An 18,178-nucleotide genomic window follows, 5' to 3' on the forward strand; every position below is an offset into this window, starting at 1 on the left:
TCCCAAAACTAAAGCTGTAGTCCAGATATTGGAATTGGTGAGAACTAACTTCCCATGAAGTTCTGTCTGGATTACCAGCAAACCTACTTACATGTTATTACTACCTGTAAAACATACAGTATCACTATTATACTGAATTCTTGACCTTTATCTCTTCTTTGCATATAGGATAGAAGGCACAGTGAAAGAAAAAAGGTTCAAACTCCCTTATCCTACTGCCTACTCTAGAGTCTTTTTTGAATGAGAGAAATATCCCGTAAAAACCTGGTAGGTAAGATCAGGAGGATTTTACCTGACTTGGAATCTTAAATATTTGAAATCACACATGTGAAATCACACTTTTTCCCAGGGGTAAGAAACAGACAAAAATATGAAAACAAAAATCAACTAAAATTCTATCACATGGAGATAATCCCATTTTTATTTTGCTGCATATAAGTCCAGATTGTATGTACATACTATACAAACTATATATAGTTTTTTATAAACTATAAAACTATTAAAAAAACTATATACTATGAATATCACACATATTATTCTGTAACCTGTGTCAATATATGAGAGTTTTACTATTTAAGAAAAAATATATAAAAACAAAACCCATAAATTCCAGTACTTGAACTGTAAATGTTTTTGAAGGAACATTTTCATTAATTTTTCTTTACCTCAGAGGGACACTCCAAGGATCATGGAAGTAACGTGCCTAACTTATAACTATGTTGAGGACATACTACGTTTTCAGTAGAGACTAGGTCCTTCTGTAACACTTTCTAAAATCTAGACCAGTGGTCAGCAAACTATGATCTTGGGCCAAATCTGGCCTGCAACATTTTTGTAAATAGAGTTTTATTGGAATCACAGAGCAGAGTTTAGAAACTGCAACAGAGACAACATGGCCTGCAAAGGCCAAAATAATCACTGTGTGGCCCTTTGTAGAAAAATATTGCTGACCCCTATGTAGAGCAAGCCCACACTCCACACTCCTTGATTTTTCTGAGAAGCATTGTAGCCATCCATGAATCTGAATGCTACAGGATTCTTCATCGCCATGCAAAGACAGATATAGTCTCACAAAACAGAAATAAAATTAATGGAAGCCATGGCTTCTCATCTGTCCCCTCACCTTCTGGCATCCAGATAAAACTAGGCTAACACTCGCAGTCTAGTAGCATGGGAAGGAATTCAGATGCCAAAGTCCTTTTATTACCATCTCTACCTACTATGTTTCCTAGAGGGCAGGAATAATTTTTATTTGTATTTGTTATGATATTGAGATTACACAATCAGTGGCATTCAAATAATTGATTACAGAGAATTAAGCATGACTTCACAGATATACTTTGTACTTTGCCTCTAAAGTTTATACTGCCCCTTCACACACTATAAATGGGCAAATTCTGTCTCAAGAAGTTGTTTTGGGAGAATTACTTGAGCCCAGGAAGTCAAGGCTGCAGTAATCCATGATTACACCACTGCACTCTAACCCAGGGTGACAGAGTAAGAGCCTGTCTCAAAAAAAAAAAAAAAAAGAGAAAAAGGAAGTTGTACAAAACATCCAGCAAATCACCAGTGAATATTTTAAAAGTCACAATAAATAATAAAAGACCTAAACTACCTTTTGACAGGTATAGTGTAGTGATAAAGTACCCTGGCATAAAAATCATACTGCCTGTTTGTACACCATGGCTTCTCAACATACTTGGTAGGTGACTGTGGATAAATTATTTAAGCACTCTACACCTAAGTTTCTTATACAATGAAGATATGAGCAGTTGTAATAGATATACACAGATATATTAATAGAATTGTGAAGATTAAATGCAAACCCATGTAAGGCACTTAGAATAGAACCTGGCACATGTTTGCTGCTACTACCATGACCAGAACTACTATCATCACTACCAACACTCTTACTACTACATTATTTTCATTGTCATATTAAAAGCTCATCAGTAATAACTTGGAAAATAAAGAAAGGATAGGTGTGCTACAATATTCATCACATCTTAATCAAAGAGTTCCCCTTAATTATTTTTACCAGGTATGGCTAATTCATTTGGAAGAGGTCTTAATTCTCTTGAAATATTCTCCATGAAGGTTCATAGGGTTATCTAAGTAAAATAAAACTACTCCAAGTAGAAGAATGAAAAAGAAAGAACCATAATTTCCAAGGACAGAACAACGCTGCTTTCTCTAGAATGATAACAAATTTTGTCTGGAATCCAGAAGGAAATTGGGTTTTGAAGTAGCTTTAGAGTTCTATACCTCAAATCTGTTGAGGAGAGAATGGTATTTAAATATGTTCACTCCAAACAGGAAAGGAACTAAGTTGAGTATATAGCTTTTATAGATGTCTCTTATAGTATATATCTTATTTTAAAAATTTTTTTTTTTTTTTTTTGAGACGGAGTCTTGCTCTGTGCCCCAGGCTGGAGTGCAGTGGCGCGATCTCGGCTCACTGCAAGCTCCGCCCCCCCGGGTTCACGCCATTCTCCTGCCTCAAACTCCCAAGTAGCTGGGACTACAGGCGCCCACCACCTCGCCCGGCTAATTTTCTTGTATTTTTAGTAGAGACGGGGTTTCACCGTGTTAGCCAGGATGGTCTCGATCTCCTGACCTCGTGATCCGCCCGTCTCGGCCTCCCAAAGTGCTGGGATTACAGGCTTGAGCCACCGCGCCCGGCCTTTTTTTTTTTTTTTTGAGACAAAATCTTGCTATGTCGCCCAGGCTGGAGTGCAACGGCATGATCTCAGCTCACTGCAACCTCTGCCTCCCAGGTTCAAGTGATTCTCCTGCCTCAGCCTCCCGAGTAGCTGGGACTACAGGCATGTGCCACCAGGCCCAGATAATTTTGGTATTTTTAGTAGAGATGGGGTTTCCACCATGTTGGCCAGGCTGATGTCAAACTCCTGACCTCAAGTGATCCCCCTGCCTCAGCCTCCCAAAGTGATGGGATTACAGGGTAAGCCACCACAGCTCAACCATAGAAATTTACTATATTTATATATTATATAGCTCATAATATATAAAAACATTGTTAAAGACATACTATATAAATATTTTATAGTATATGTCTAATACCGACCACTGAGGATGCTGTGGTCATTAATTACAGAATATCTAATGGTCTTACAAGATAGTTTATCATTCATTGAACTATATCGCTTTTTTTTTTTTTTTTTTTTGAGACAGAGTCTCACTCTGTTGCCCAAGCTGGAGTGCAATGGCACGATCTCGGGCTCAACGCAACCTCCACCTCCTGGGTTCAAGCAATCCTCCCACCTCAGCCTCCCTAGTAGCTGGGACTACAGGCGCATGCCACCATACTCAGCTAATTTTTGCATTTTTTAGTAGAGAAGACGGAGTTTCACCATGTTGGCGAGACTGGTCTCGAACTCCTGACCTCAGGTGATCTGCCCGGCTCAGCCTCTCAAAGTGCTACGATTACAGGCATGAGCCACCATGCGCAGCCAATATGTGTGTATTAATATAAGATCACATCAACAAAAGTTTTTCGGAGATCCCAAAAAAACCTTCTTTGATATCAACATGGAAGTATATATGGATAGCTACTGGGGGCGGGGACAGGGGGGCAGACTTAGGGAGATAATGGGAATCACAGACCTATGCCTACAGACTTTGTGACTTCAAGATGTCATTTAATCTAATTTTAAGACTTCAGGTAGACACAAAAAATGTATTCCTATTTTACAGACGAGTCAACAAAGGCCTAAGGAGATGCTAAAACACCCAAGGTAACAATGTTATATACCTAAAGGGATTTTAACCATATTCTCCTTCTTCGGGTATAGCTTTTCTTATATTGCACCACAATGAACACTGTTTCCTCCACTCAGTACCATGGCATTCTAGCTATGTAGATTTATGTAGCAAGACATTTTTTCTTCCAAATCCTGCAATATTGGGAACTAATGGATAACAATGTCTTGCAGTAAACTTCTCCTAGCATCCTCTGACATTTCCCAAAAGTCTGTCATAATCAACACTCCATTCTTGGGAAAGTATGATTTTTACATTTCTAGAAATTTCCATCAACATGCTATAAAACTGCCATGAACAAACTACAAACGTTAAAAATATTAGGGATAAATTCTTCTTTGGAGGATGCAGTTGACTCTACAGTTGCTAGGACCCTATGAGGTAAATCTTAGTTCAAATTTTCCTTGCTGTTCCTAATTGGGAAGGGGAGGCTAATACTATGGTATAATAGAAAGAACAAGTACCTGGGTTCTAGTTTTAGCTCTGTCGTTAATTACTTGTTTGATCTTAAGAGAATCACTTAATCTCTTGGAACTCTAGTTTCTTCATCTGTAAAATAAAGGGGTAAATCTAAAATTTTAAAGACCTCATTTAGCTTTAAACCATGGTGAATCCATATTTATGCTGATTCTGAACAAACAGCCTCTAAGTCTCCTCACTAAAATGTCTATTCCTCAGTCTGGCCAAATACTAAATTTTTTATATTTCATAGGTTACCTTCTTTAGTACTGTCCAACAGAACTTTGTGTGATAATGGAAATGTTGTATACCTGCACAGCCCAATATGGTTGCCACTAGTCACATGTGGTCACTGAGCACTTAAAAGAGGAACTAAATTTTAAATTTAATTTTAATTATTTAAATTTGAGTGGCGCCACACATGGCTACTGATTACCATACTGCACATCACAGCTCTAGAAGTCCCAATAACCCAATTAAAAGACAATATTACCAAGCCCTCTCCTCAAACCTGAAAGCCAGATCCAACTCACAAAACATAAACTTAACAAAATTTCATCAAGAATGCAATTTGTGGCTGGGCGCAGTGGCTCATGCCTATAATTCCAGCATTTTAGGAGGCCGAGGTGGGCGGATTACCCGAGACCAGGAGTTCGAGATCATCCTGGCCAACACAGTGAAACTCTGTCTCTACTAAAAATAGAAAAAATTGCATAGTGGCCTACACCTGTAATCCTAGCTACTGGGGAGGTTGAGGCACGAGAATCACTTGAACCTGGGAGGCAGAGGTTGCAGTGAGATCACGCCACTGCACTCCATCCTGGGCGACAGAGTGGGACTCTGTCTCCCAAAAAAAAAAAAAAAAAAAAGCAATTTATTAGTCAGCTAAGTTTAAAAGCAATTGATTCCATTTTCTTCTCAAAGTTCTCATTTTTCTCCTATGCTTCCTGGAGGCAGTATTACAGTAATCTTACATTTTTATATGTGGTACTTTAAGTAGTACGATATAGTGTTGGGGTTCCCACCTTTACAAACAGTTCTATAGATACAGCAAATAGGAACAAGCTCACAGATACAGCACACTTTAGAGCTACTTTTTCCCAATTGCAGCATTTATACTCTGCTGTCTCTGTATGCCTTACCCTGTACCACCCTACTTTCCCTCTGTCCCCTTTGACAAAGAGAGCTCCAAGAAAACAGGCTGTTACCTCCTCGAGCAGGCCTGCATAGCAGAACGAAGGTCAAGAGACGCGTGGAAGCGAATAGCAAGAAAGGTAAGTGGCTGCTGGGAAAGACTGCAGTCTCAGCACCCGGTCTCCCTTGGAAACTGGAAAAGGCTTGCACTGCCACTGCTATACAGCAAGCCAGAGGCAAAGCTTGTAATTTGCTAAGGAGCTGCTACTAAGGAGGAGGAGAAGGAAGGGGAGGAGAAAACGGAAAGAAGGCAAAATCTTGGGCCTCGGCAGAGCCAATGCTGCTAATAGTTCCCAAAATAACATTCCATTAGATGCATGTTTTATACACTGTACCAAACCAATCAATACTACTTCTCATCTGACAGGGAGGGGAGAAAGAGAAATTCTTCCTCATGTGAAAGAAGACAGAGCAAAGAGAGATGCAGCATTCTCATTCTGGATCCTATTTCATCTGCCCTTGAGCTACCCTAGTTGCTGCATCCATCCAAGTGAGCTGTAAATACTGCCTCACTTGAGGATCAGGCATAGCCAGCTGGCAAATGCCAACAGCTGTGAAGAGATAGATAAAAAAGGAACACCTGACACACAGAAATGCAGGAACAAATTTCATATCTGCTATAAATGGGTTAAACCTAGATAGAGAAAGAGTGTACATACCACTCAATTTGATAAGCTAGCTACACATCAGGAAGATTTCTAGATCTAATATGTGTCACATATCAAAATATGATCTGATTTCACAGTTTAGGACAACTGCATTCAAATGCTCATGTGTCATTTTGGCCTCTCTAATTTAACACTGAGATCAGAGCTGACGTTTAAGCAAGGAATCAAAGCTACAATTCCATTAAGAATTTTTTAAGAAAGAATTTCCCTCAGCCAAACTAAGCATTTCTTGAATTGAGACCTATAATTAACTGGCCCCAAATGTCAAGAGTGCTGAGTTTGCAGAGGTTGAAGTCAGCAAATTTTGTCTGTAAAGGGTCAAACAGTAAATCTTTTAGGTTTTGCAGGCCTACTCAACAGCTCTGTTGTGAGGCCAAAGCAGTTATAGACAACACATAAATGAATGGGCAAGGCTGTATGACTACTGCTTGCTGTGCTACGCCAGCAGAAGGGAGCAGCTGCAACAGAAGCAATGTGGCTTGAAAAGTCTAAAATATTTACTATCTGGTCCTTTGCAGAAAATGTTTGCTGATCCCTGCTCTAGACTCTTAAGTTATATATCACCAAGCTATGGCTCAGAGAAGTCCTTTTGCTTTAGAGAAAGTGTGAGTCTAGTGTTTCTGTGACCTACCTTAGATAACTACTATATCATCTTTAATTCTTTTCCATCTGAATATTTGTTTCATTAAAAACACATCAGCCTCAAGTGCCAAAGCCACTTTCACAATAACAATGTTTTACTTATGTAGGTCACTCTACAGTTAGTTCCTGGTCAGAACAAGTGTTACTGATGGTAAGAATGGCAGATTCAAGCACCAACAAGGCCAGTGAGTGCTGCTTTATTTCATACACATCAGCTGTACCAGGCCAACTGTGTCAAATATTTATCATTTACCGCAAAGCAGACCAAGACAAATTCAGCACCACCACTTATTTTTCTTTAACAAGATAGCCCAAGAAATTAAACATACAAAATGTATATGGAAATAACCTACATATCAAACAATAAGGGGAATGGTTAAATAAATTAAAGAACATTCATGTGATAAAATATTATAGACATTAAAAGACAAACTAAAAAGTACTACATATACATAAGTTCCAAAATATTCATATCTGGAATATATAAAAAAACTTTTACCCATTTTTTAAAAAAGAACCAACCTAATGACAACAACAAAATCAACAAAATACATAATCAGGAAATTCACAAAAAAGGAAACCAGAAAGCATATAAACATAAGAGAAAATGGTGTTTCACTAGTAATAAAAACAAAATGCAAATTAAAATGAGAAATGATTTTATCTTCCTTAGATGACCAAAAAAGCAGCAGCAAAAAACAAACAAACAAAAAAATTCAAGTCTAACCTAGCTGTAAAGAATTAGAAAATCATGTACATTGCTGGTGAGAGTAAACAGGAGAGCAATCATGCTCCAATGAAGATGCATTTATCCTATAGACCCGGAAATTCCATTTGGAAATAAATACTGTTGAGAAACTCTTGCATGTTTGTGTCAAGAAACATGAACAAGAATGTAAACAGCAGCATCATTAGTATTAGGGGAAGAAAAAAAAAAAAAGATCTAAATACCTAAATGTCCATCAGCACAGGAAAAAAACAAAAACAAACTGTGGTATAATTATACAATGGATTAAAATAAGCATTTAGAATGAACAAACAGAATGCTAAGTGACAAAAGCAAGTTTCAGAATGATGTGTGCTGATTATACCATTTATATAAAGTATTAAAATATGTAAAAGATTATATAAGTATGCAAATGAATAATAGTGATAAAAATTTGAGAATGATAAATAGCAAATTCAGGATAGTGATTAATTTTAGGGACAGAATCAAAGGATGAGACTGAGGAGAGATACACAGGGGCTTAACTATATTTTATTCTTAATAACGGAAGCAAATATGGCAAAATATTGGGATTTGATCAGACCAGAAGATGGATAGATTGGGTGTTTGTAATATTTAATAACTTTTTGTTTTCTTTTTTTTTGTTGTTTGTTTTTTGAGATGAAGTGTTGCTCTGTCACCCAGGCTGGAGTACAGCTGGCACGATCATAGCTCACTACAGCCTCGACCTCCTGGGCTCAAGTGATCCTCCCACATCAGTCACTTGAGTAGCTGGGATTACAGGCACAGGCTACCATGCCTGGCTAGTTTTTTTTTTCTTTATAATTCTCTGTAGAGATGAGGTCTCACTATGCTGCCCAGGCTGGTCTCGAACTCCTGAGTGCAAGTGATCCTCCAACCTCTGCCTCCCAAAGTGCTAGTATTATAGGCATAAGCCACCGCACCTGGCCAATAATTTTTTAAAAGAAAAAACTGTATACAGCATGATCTCAAAATAAATAAAATATATAAAGATGTTAGCAGTGATACTGCTGATGGTGAGAATATGTGCAATTTTTATTTTCTATTTAAAATACAGTTATTGTGGAAAATTTTGTAAATTTTTTAAAAGTTAAGGTTAGAGGCCGGGCGCGGTGGCTTAAGCCTGTAATCCCAGCACTTTGGGAGGCCGAGACGGGCGGATTACGAGGTCAAGAGATCGAGACCATCCTGGCTAACACGGTGAAACCCCGTCTCTACTAAAAAATACAAAAAAAAAAAACTAGCCGGGCGAGGTGGCGGGCGCCTGTAGTCCCAGCTGCTTGGGAGGCTGAGGCAGGAGAATGGCATAAACCCGGGAGGCAGAGCTTGCAGTGAGCTGAGATCCGGCCACTGCACTCTAGCCTGGGCGACAGAGCGAGACTCCGTCTCAAAAAAAAAAAAAGTTAAGGTTAGAAACTTTTAACTTTGAAAAATGATCATTAATATTTAAAGGACTGTTCCAAACAGTAAGATATACATAAAAGAGATGTATTTATATTTCACACTTTTTTTATTACCATAGTTGATAGTGATACAGAAAGCACAAGTACTCCTCAGTATATGCTAAATACTAAAGGAAGTTAAATATGCCAGAAAATAACTGGTCAGCCATAGAGGGCAAAGAGAGAGAAAAGAGGTCAGAAGTGGTAGAAAAAGGAGTTCTAACTTGTGTAAGTAGGCAATCAGGAAAAGACCTCTGTTAGCATACATGGACTCTCTGTATTACGACCAGTAGATTCACAGACTCTTCTACTCTCACCAACTCCTAGAAATTGGTCTCCAGCTCCTGTAATCACTAGGATGGCCTCCAGTAGGGAAAAAGGGGGTACCTGGGGAAGCAGAAAAGCTCTTAGACCTGCGGTTCTTAACCTTTATTGAAATCTAACCCATCTTTAACAATCAGATAAGAAATGTAATCTCCTACCCCTAAAAAAGCACTTACGTATACACAAAATTTGGCTAGCAATTTCAGGGATTTCTGAACTTTCCATTAGCTCAGATTATGAACGAAAGGATCTAGAAAGAAAGAACTCCCTAATAGACCTAAATTAGATTTATCTTCAGAGAAAGCCTCTAAAATAAGTCTATTATTTTCACTTTCCAATTACCCTACTTTGCAGATGAATCAAATTCCTTTAAGACTGAGTGGCTTTTTTTTTTTTTTCTTTTTTGAGTGAGGTTTCCTGAGGTAAGTCTACATATGGTAAAATTTGCCCTTTTTAGCATATAGGTCTGTGAGTTTTGACAAAGGCATAAAGTCTCATAACCATCACCATAATCAAGATACAGAACAATTCTGTCACCCTCCAAACCTCACTCATGCTACTCGGTGGTCACCCCAGTCCTAGCCTAAGGAAAATTTTTTTTAACTTTTATTTTAGGTTCAGGGGTACATGTGCTGCAGGTTTGTTACACAGGTAAACTCATGTCACAGAGTTTGTTGTACAGATTATTGTATTTCATCACCCAGGTACTAAGCCTAGTACCCAATAGTTATTTTTAAAACTCACTGTTGAAGAAACACATTGACTTTTTCTCACACTAGAAAGTAATATGGAAACCAACAACTGTCTTAGCTCATTAAGTCAGATGTTGGCCACTATACTAAACTGTAGATTATAACAAAAAAAGTGCTATTCTACCCACAACTAACCACCATTCTCGAAGTTCTAGGAAGGTAAGGACTACTCTTTATCATTACATCATTAAAATTTAGCATTGTGCCTACTCTTTATTAGGTACTCTAAAACAATTATTGAACTGAATTAACGTTATGGATAAAACTCAGAATCTGAGCTATTCAGTTTTGTTTTAGGGTTGACCCTAATTTCCTACATATTTATTTACCATTTTAAAAGTCTGGTCAATAGTGTATTGGTTCATGCACTTATTTTGTTCATTCTATTCAACCATTTTCCCACTTTACCTTTCTTTTCTTTTTTTTGAGACAGAGTCTCACTCTGTCACCCAGGCTGGAGTGCAATGGTGCGATTTCAGCTCACTGCAATCTCCGCCTCCTGGCTTCAAATGACTCAGCCTCCCAAGTAGCTAGGACTACAGGCGAGCACCACCATGCTTGGCTAATTTTTTGTAGTTTTAGTAGAGATGGGGTTTAACCATGTTGGCTAGGCTAGTCTCAAACTCCTGACCTCAGGGATCCGCCCGCCTCAGCCTCCCAAAGTGCTGGGATTACAGGCATGAACCACCGTGCCCAGTCACCACTTCTTTACCTGTTCCAGATACTACATATGAAAATGAATGTCTCTTCTGAAGCAAGATCTTGTAAGGGAGTTGGACATACTAAGTGTTGATAATTAAAATTTAAGACAAAAAAATGCCACAAAGAGATAGCTCTGGAGAGGAAATCTGAGGAGTATCAGATATAAAATGCTGCAGGGGGGGTGATCTGGGCAGAATCTAAAGAGAATAAGAGACTTTCTAGAAAACAAGGGAGGACAACATTGCTTGCAGGACCATTCTCAGATTTTAAGCAGGAGAGAGTGACTGGATGAGATTTGCATATTAGAAAGATCACTAATGCTTCACTGTAGGTGGTGGAATGGTGGGGTGGGGCAAGGGAGAGGAAGGCCAAAGGTCCCAGTTAGGAGGGCCTGAGTTAACAGAGAGAGGAGAGGATGGAATTGAAGGATTCTGAAGGAGAATGAAAGACAGGACTTGGTGACAGACTAAATATGAGAAGTAAATAATGAAAAGCCTTCTAGTTTGATTTCCAAGTTCTCAGTTGGGTGACATGTAAGACCATTAGCAAAGAGATTTCTAAAAGAAAGTGAGAACAGAGACTTTATCTTGCCTTTTTAAGGCTAGAGGAAAGAAAGATTTGGTTTACCTGTTTGCTTATTCTCTCTTTCTAAAGAGGACTTGAGAACCCTTACAGAAATACATGCCTATAATACTACTTTAAATAGATAAATAAAGGGAAAAGGAAATAAGAAATAAGGAGATAAAGTAACAGCCAGAAATGGCTATTGTTACGGAGTGCCTACATGAAGTCAGGCTGTCCTAAGTAAGTTCTTTACATGTAGTATAATGAACTTCTGCAAAGAAGTCTGAGCTGGGCCAGGTGTGGTGGCTCACGCCTGTAATCCCAGCACTTTGGGAGGCCGAGGCAGGCGGCGAGGTCAGGAGATCGGGACTATCCTGGCTAACACGGTGAAATCTCGTCTCTACTAAAAATACAAAAAAATTAGCCGGGCGTGGCGGCGGGCACCTGTAGTACCAGCTGCTGGGGAGGTTGAGGCCCCAGAATGGCGTGAACCTGGGAGGCGGAGCTTGTAGTGAGCCGAGATGGCGCCACTGCACTCCAGCCTGGGTGACACAGAAAGACTCAAAAAAAAAAAAAAAAAAAGAAGTCTGAGCTGGAGAGAGAGAGATCTGAGTGCTGACTGCAGCAATCAGAGTGGATGAGGTCAGCTAGGGAGAGTCCTAAGGAGAGAAAAGAAGGAAGCTTAAGGAACAATACCTAAGGTGTTCACAGAAAAAAAAGTGCTAAAAAGAACACAAAGAAGGAGCAATCAGAAAAGGTAGAAGTGAGCCAGGAAAGAATACTATCAGAGAGGTTATGGTAGAACAAAAATTTAGGAAGGCAATAGTCAACATTATAATTATTGCCAGGATTCAAGGTAAAAGATGAAGTGACTAAGGAATCTGTTATTAGAAAGTTTACAGGGCCCTTTGCCAGAAAAAATTCACTGGATTGGGGGGGTGGGTAGAATTTCTATTTCAATATTTGAACAGTGAATAGAAGGCCAAGAAATGGATAAAGTGAAATTGGAAGACTGTTTCAAGATGAACAGTGAAGGGAAGAGTGAGATATGGTAACCCTAGAGAGCAGTGCAGGGTCAAAGGTGAATTCTATTATGATGGAAAAACAAGCAACTGTCAAGGACAAACAAAATCATTGTGCAGGTGTATTTTTGTCATAGATAGAGCTAAGCTTGCAGTTTTGCTTCCCAATGTTTATGAATTTTGTATGCTAAGTGTTCTATTAAACACTGTCAGTTTCATTATAAAGAAATTTAGTTCTCAAAGGATTCTTGAGCTATTACTATATTTTATTTACATGTCAATGATCAATGAGCCATTTTCAGCACAACTGGGCAAGGATTCTGAATCATACTCTAGTTCCCTTTATCAGGTTAGAAGACTAGATTTCCTTAGAAAAAATAAATTTAAAAGCTAGGTCAGTATACTATCCAGTATTATCTAAGAGACTCTGAGGAAGAGGAAGAAAAAATCACTGTTTAATTTAAAGAAGAATCAGAAACAAGCCCTCAGGTAATTGCTGTCAGCCAATTCCATTTTTAAAAATACGTCTTAAAATAGAAATATGCCTGCCCAAGGCTCTGGAACTCTCCCAAAGATAAGTTTCTTATACTCAGCAACCTCAGCCAACCCTGGACAGCCAGGTGACCCATAAGACAACCTCTCATTTGGTTCTCAAAACAAAAAAACCCTATTTCCCATCCAGATTTCAGAGAGGCTAGCAAGTTTTCAATTTGCTTCACTTTCAGAAGTGATATCTCCCTATACAAAGACTCATTTCCTAGAAGTTCTACCTCCCCTTCAAATAAATATGAAGAGATTCTAACCATAGTGCTTATATTGCCAAGCTCATGGTATACAAATATCCAATGAAGACTGACCCCTTGGACACATTTTCTTGGAAGCATGGGCCTCAAAGTCCGAAAGACCTCGTTTTGAATTCTGGCTTTTCATTACAAATTCTGTGACTGTGGACAGATTCCTTAACCTAGCTGAGCCTTAATGCATTCTCTTATGTGTATTAAGAAAAGAATATTACTTATCTGACAAAGTTACAAAGGTTAAATGCATCTAGCAGGGTACTTAGCATATAGTAAGTTTCCAAAAACGTTAATTCTCTTACAGCATTTAAACCCTTCATATGCTTAAAGGCAAACTCAATCTCCTCTGGCTCCATGAAGCTCCTTCTGGCTACTGCATCCTATACCATTTATCTTCTCTGAACTCTTAATATACCTACCTAAACATAATTTTGCTCTCAAGGATATACTATTCCTTAATATACATTCATGCCTTACTATGTGTACATTTGATGTCTTGGATCATGAGAGCACCTAGGGCATGTCCCTTTTTTATGATACAGTTCTTAACACAATATTGAGCACATAACTAAGACAGTCACTGATGACTTAGAAGGCTATTATTTTATAATCTAATATTCCCTATAGATCTCATAACTCCACCAATTAGCTGATTAAGAAACTGAACAAGAGAAGTTAAATGGCTTGCCTGAAAAGGCATAAATTGTGGGCTTAGCTGGAGAGTAAACAAGGTATCCTGTCTCGCAACCCAGGGAGCTTTATATCTTGTTCCTGTTGCTCTTGTGTGAAGAAGTGCCAGGGTGAAAATGCACAAACGGCCTCATGTGCCAAAAATATCTGCATTCCCTATATTAAAACACTTAAATGGAATGGGATAGAAAGGCTCATCTGCAAACTCATCCAAACACAAAACGGTCTTTGCTAGCTTCACACTCAAGTAGATCAACAGACATTCTTCTGCTGCCATCTTATGGGCATAGAAGATCACTACACATGGGCTTATTTTCATTTGAGAAATAATTTTATTCAATAAACATTTACCCATCATCTACTATGTATTAGGCTCTGTGAAGAAAACCCAATTAAAAAGCACCCTCAAGAAGCTCACAATGTGGTAATGAAAAGCAACAACATACCATTTAATTAATTAGTAAACCAATCCTAAAACAGTGTTACAAAAAAAGAGCACTGAAGAGTATTTTAGCCTGGGGCTCGGGTGTAGCAGGGTAGTCAGCAGTGGGTTCTAATTTGCAGGAGTTCTTACAGTATGAATACAATTTTGTTAAGCAGAGAAGGTGAGAAAAAACCACTCCAGAAAGAAGGTCACCCATGGACAAAGAAAGAGGGTCATGAAAGTAAAACCTACAGGAAATAGGCCTAATCTTTCTACCTGAATAAAGTGACTCAATTACCAGGAAGAAGAGTTGAGAGAAAGGGATAAGAAAAATAGGGAGAAAAGTATAGTCCTGGGTAGGCTGAATTCAGAGTTTGGTGAGTGCTCTCTCTACAGGACTAAAATGACTAACGATCAGTAGGATTTTCTATATTGCCTGACTCAGCATGTGTTTGAATTCTGTCCAGAAACTGGTCCTCTGAACAAGATCAATTAGGAATCTTACATACATGGAAAAACATTAACTTCCATTAATATTCAATCTGATTGTAGAGTGTGTAGTAAGTAAACAACTTTTACCTATACCTGGTCAAACTAGTCTCTTCATTTTATAATTTCAAAGGCCAACTCAAGTTGCAACTGCCCCTTCACCTACGTAAACGAGCTTCTTTCTGTAATTGCCTAAATATCCAACAATTCTTTTTGTTTTACTTATTTAAAACATATATTATATAATATTTAAGGTAAACAAAAAAGATATAAAGAATAATAAACCATCACCTGTGTCTTACCATCCAACTTAAGAATAACAGTGCCAATTCCAGTTTCTTCTTCAAAAGAGAAGCATGTTTCTACTTCTTGAAACTCTTAATTGTCCTCTGCTACCCTAATCTTTTGGGTCTGATCTTTATAAGTTAGTGCATATGTTTAAATTCATTAGGAATGTGAAGAAACACTAGTGAAGTTCCAAACTGGTTATATCTTATTCTTACCACTTGCCCAACCATACTACCAAATCAAAGTATGCAACCAAGCCAGTTTCCCAAAGACACATGTATCTAGGACATTAAAACTATCAAACAAAGAAATTTTACCTGCTGCTTCTGACATTCCAGGTCCAGCACTTGCTGATGTCTCAACTCAACACACTGAAGTTAGCCTCCAAACACAGAGAGTGCTAATAAACTATGGCAGAGGCTTGTCTCAATTCCCCAGAACACCCAGATCAACTTCCTGTGCCTCTGATTTCCATAAAACCAGGAATGGCAAGGAACTCTATTGCCAGATCAAATCATTCCAGGTGAGAGCAGGTCAAGCTACCTCAGACACACCTTGCCACACACCTGTGCAGCAACTTTCCCAGAAGCCCAATTTTCAACAAATGGGTGGTTACTCTTCTGGCTGTCCTTCTCTAAACACTGGAGCCCATTTTATGAGATTGTACCAGCAACTGTCCTTTTCTAACATGGGAAAATCAGCTGATAAACGAGAAGGGAGGGTTGAATGAGGGCTCAAAATTTTGGTCCCTCCTACATGTCACCAATATTCATAGCTCTGAAAAATGAACCACTTTATCAGAAGGAGATTAACCTCAGAAACATGACTGATAAGGGCTTTTAGTAGCAGGTGTTGGGTGACTGTCTTCACTCTGAAGTGGCTGGGAATTGGGATAGAACTACCAGAGGTTCTGCTACATAAGGAAGTGGACTCTTGTCCTTTCTTCTAAATGCACATGTCCTGAGGGGGAGGGGAAAACACTTTAAGCTTCCACTCCTGAACTGTTAAGTGGTGGGCTGAGAAACTGCATGACAAATGCCCTTGTCTCTAGAAAATGAAGTGAGATGGTGTTGGCAATAGCCATGTTTAGCAACAGAAATATGCAAAAAAGAAAATAGACTCTTTTATTCAAGGCTCTACATCTCATTGCTTTAACTCTTAGTAGACACCATCCAGGCCTCCCTTCCCAGAACTGTTTGGCGGAGATAAACAGTACTAATGTTATTTTTAAACAGCTTTATTGAGACATAATTCACATACCCATTAGGTGTACCATTTAAAGATTTTTAGTATATTCAGATTTATGCAATCATCACTATAACCAATTTTAAAACATGCTCACCCTAGTATCAAAAATATCCACTACTGCATAGTATGGAGTGTACTTGTTTGCGAAACAACAGAAATTGACCTCACTAAATTAGGCAGGAAAGGAATCTGTGGGAGGGAATTACTAACATTTTTAGCATAAAGAATACCACTGGGATAGGAGGCCCAGGCTCGAACTTTCCTGCAAGGGTCAACTGCTACCATTATCACATTCAGCTCACTAGCTGTTGCCTCAAATAAATGTTCAAGTGCTTAGATTCCTGGACACTGCTTGGTGAGGGGAAAAAGGCATAAGAAGGTACCTGTGTATGGCTGCCACTTACTGTGGTACCACAATGGAGATTTTCCCTTAGGGCTGCAGAAAATAATGTATGACATTATAAATAATTGGTAAGGAGATAAGAGGCAGGACAAGTGAGCTTAAATTTAAAAATTAAGTCTCCTAAACTTGAGATATGGAATCCCTACAGCATGTAGGGTTTAAAAATTAAATAAAACAACCTAAAATCTAAAATGGTATTAACATTTAGCATTTTAGGGTGGATCTTATTTCCAAATGTATTGGCTCTGGAGAAGCTAGGAATGGATCTTAATGAAAGTCAAAAAAGCATTTCACTGGTAATGACATACATAATTGTCATATATATCTCTAAATTGTTTTGTAGTTTGCAAAACACGTTCACATAGTCTGTCTCATTTGATCCTCACGGTAACTCCATGAGATAGGTTTGGGAAAATCTAGGTTACTCGTAAATTATTTCTAATCTTCATATACATACAAACAAGGTAAGCATTATCCCTTTTTGACATATGAGGAAAGAGTCAGAAATGGAACTTGATTTATTTAACCAAAATCACACATACAAGAGGCTGAACTGGACTCTTCTTTTTTTAAATTTTTTTAAAGAGACGGGGGTCTCACTATATTGCCCAGGCTGGCCTTGAGCTCCCAGCATCAAGTGATCCTCCTGCCTCAGCCTCTCAAGAAGCTGGGATTACAGGTATCAGCCACCAGGCCCCATTTGAACTGAACTCTTAAATCAATCCTGTGCACTTCCCACTAAGTCCAGCCATTCACAGTTATCTAGGGGTAGCCTCATCTCTCAGGCAGCAACATATCATCACTACTATTTCAAAGAGACATATTCTGAAAAAAATTACATAGAGGTGCCATATGACACTGAAAGCAGTTTGTTTGTAAGGTATATTCAGCCTGGTGAAGTCTCTTGTCATTCTGCTACCTAAGGATTAGGGCCACAGCACTAAAAGAATCGCCTTTTTTCTTTCTATTCCAGAATTGTTCAAAGTCCCACAGCATAATACTAATTCTATAAGAAATTCAGAAACCTCCAGAATGGTAATATAGTGAAAATATACCTACTGCTACATACGTTTCACTCTCTTCTTGTTCAATATTCATACTTAGGAAGAGAGAGCTTATTTCTTTCAGTAGAGAAAAAACTTGGTAGTGGCAGCATGGCTGCAGACTTTTAGAAACTAAACACTTTAGAACAAAAATGGAGAAAGATTGGAGTTGTTTGTGGAACCTCTTTTCTAGAGTACCTTTTTGAATTGACAACTGCCAGTCTTTAGCTTGGACACAGAGGAACAAATCAAATGACTTTTAAAAACCATAACTCAGAGTTTAAATTCTTGGTTTAAATTTTAAACATTCCAAAGATGATGCCAAATTAATCTGCTGACAGCTTCACATTAGTAGGTACAAGTACCTAGCTTATAAAGACCCCAAGGAACTGAAGAAGGTCGATAAGTGTGGTATATATGACTCAGCCAGTACTCACTGTATGTTGACCAAGCAGTCATATGTAATGTGAGCTATTTGGGAGAGACAATTTTAGTTTAT

At 38.5% G+C, this 18,178-nt stretch overlaps 1 protein-coding gene across 4 annotated transcripts in view; it reads right to left on the reverse strand.

Moving 5' to 3' along the window:
• The window catches only part of PPP1R12B (protein phosphatase 1 regulatory subunit 12B), a 242,776-nt gene that overhangs the window by 112,131 nt on the left and 112,467 nt on the right, over positions 1-18,178 (reverse strand). For 2 of the 4 annotated variants that reach the window (XM_025384574.1, XM_025384573.1), the window contains exon 1: positions 15,303-15,659. The exons of the other annotated variants lie outside the window; for them this stretch is intronic. The gene's annotated coding sequence lies outside the window, so the exon portion shown is untranslated. Of the gene's footprint in view, positions 1-15,302; positions 15,660-18,178 lie in introns of those variants that run through there. 4 annotated transcript variants of the gene reach the window in all.

This window comes from Theropithecus gelada, chromosome 1 (genome assembly GCF_003255815.1).
Source record: "Theropithecus gelada isolate Dixy chromosome 1, Tgel_1.0, whole genome shotgun sequence".
Lineage (NCBI taxonomy): Eukaryota > Metazoa > Chordata > Mammalia > Primates > Cercopithecidae > Theropithecus > Theropithecus gelada.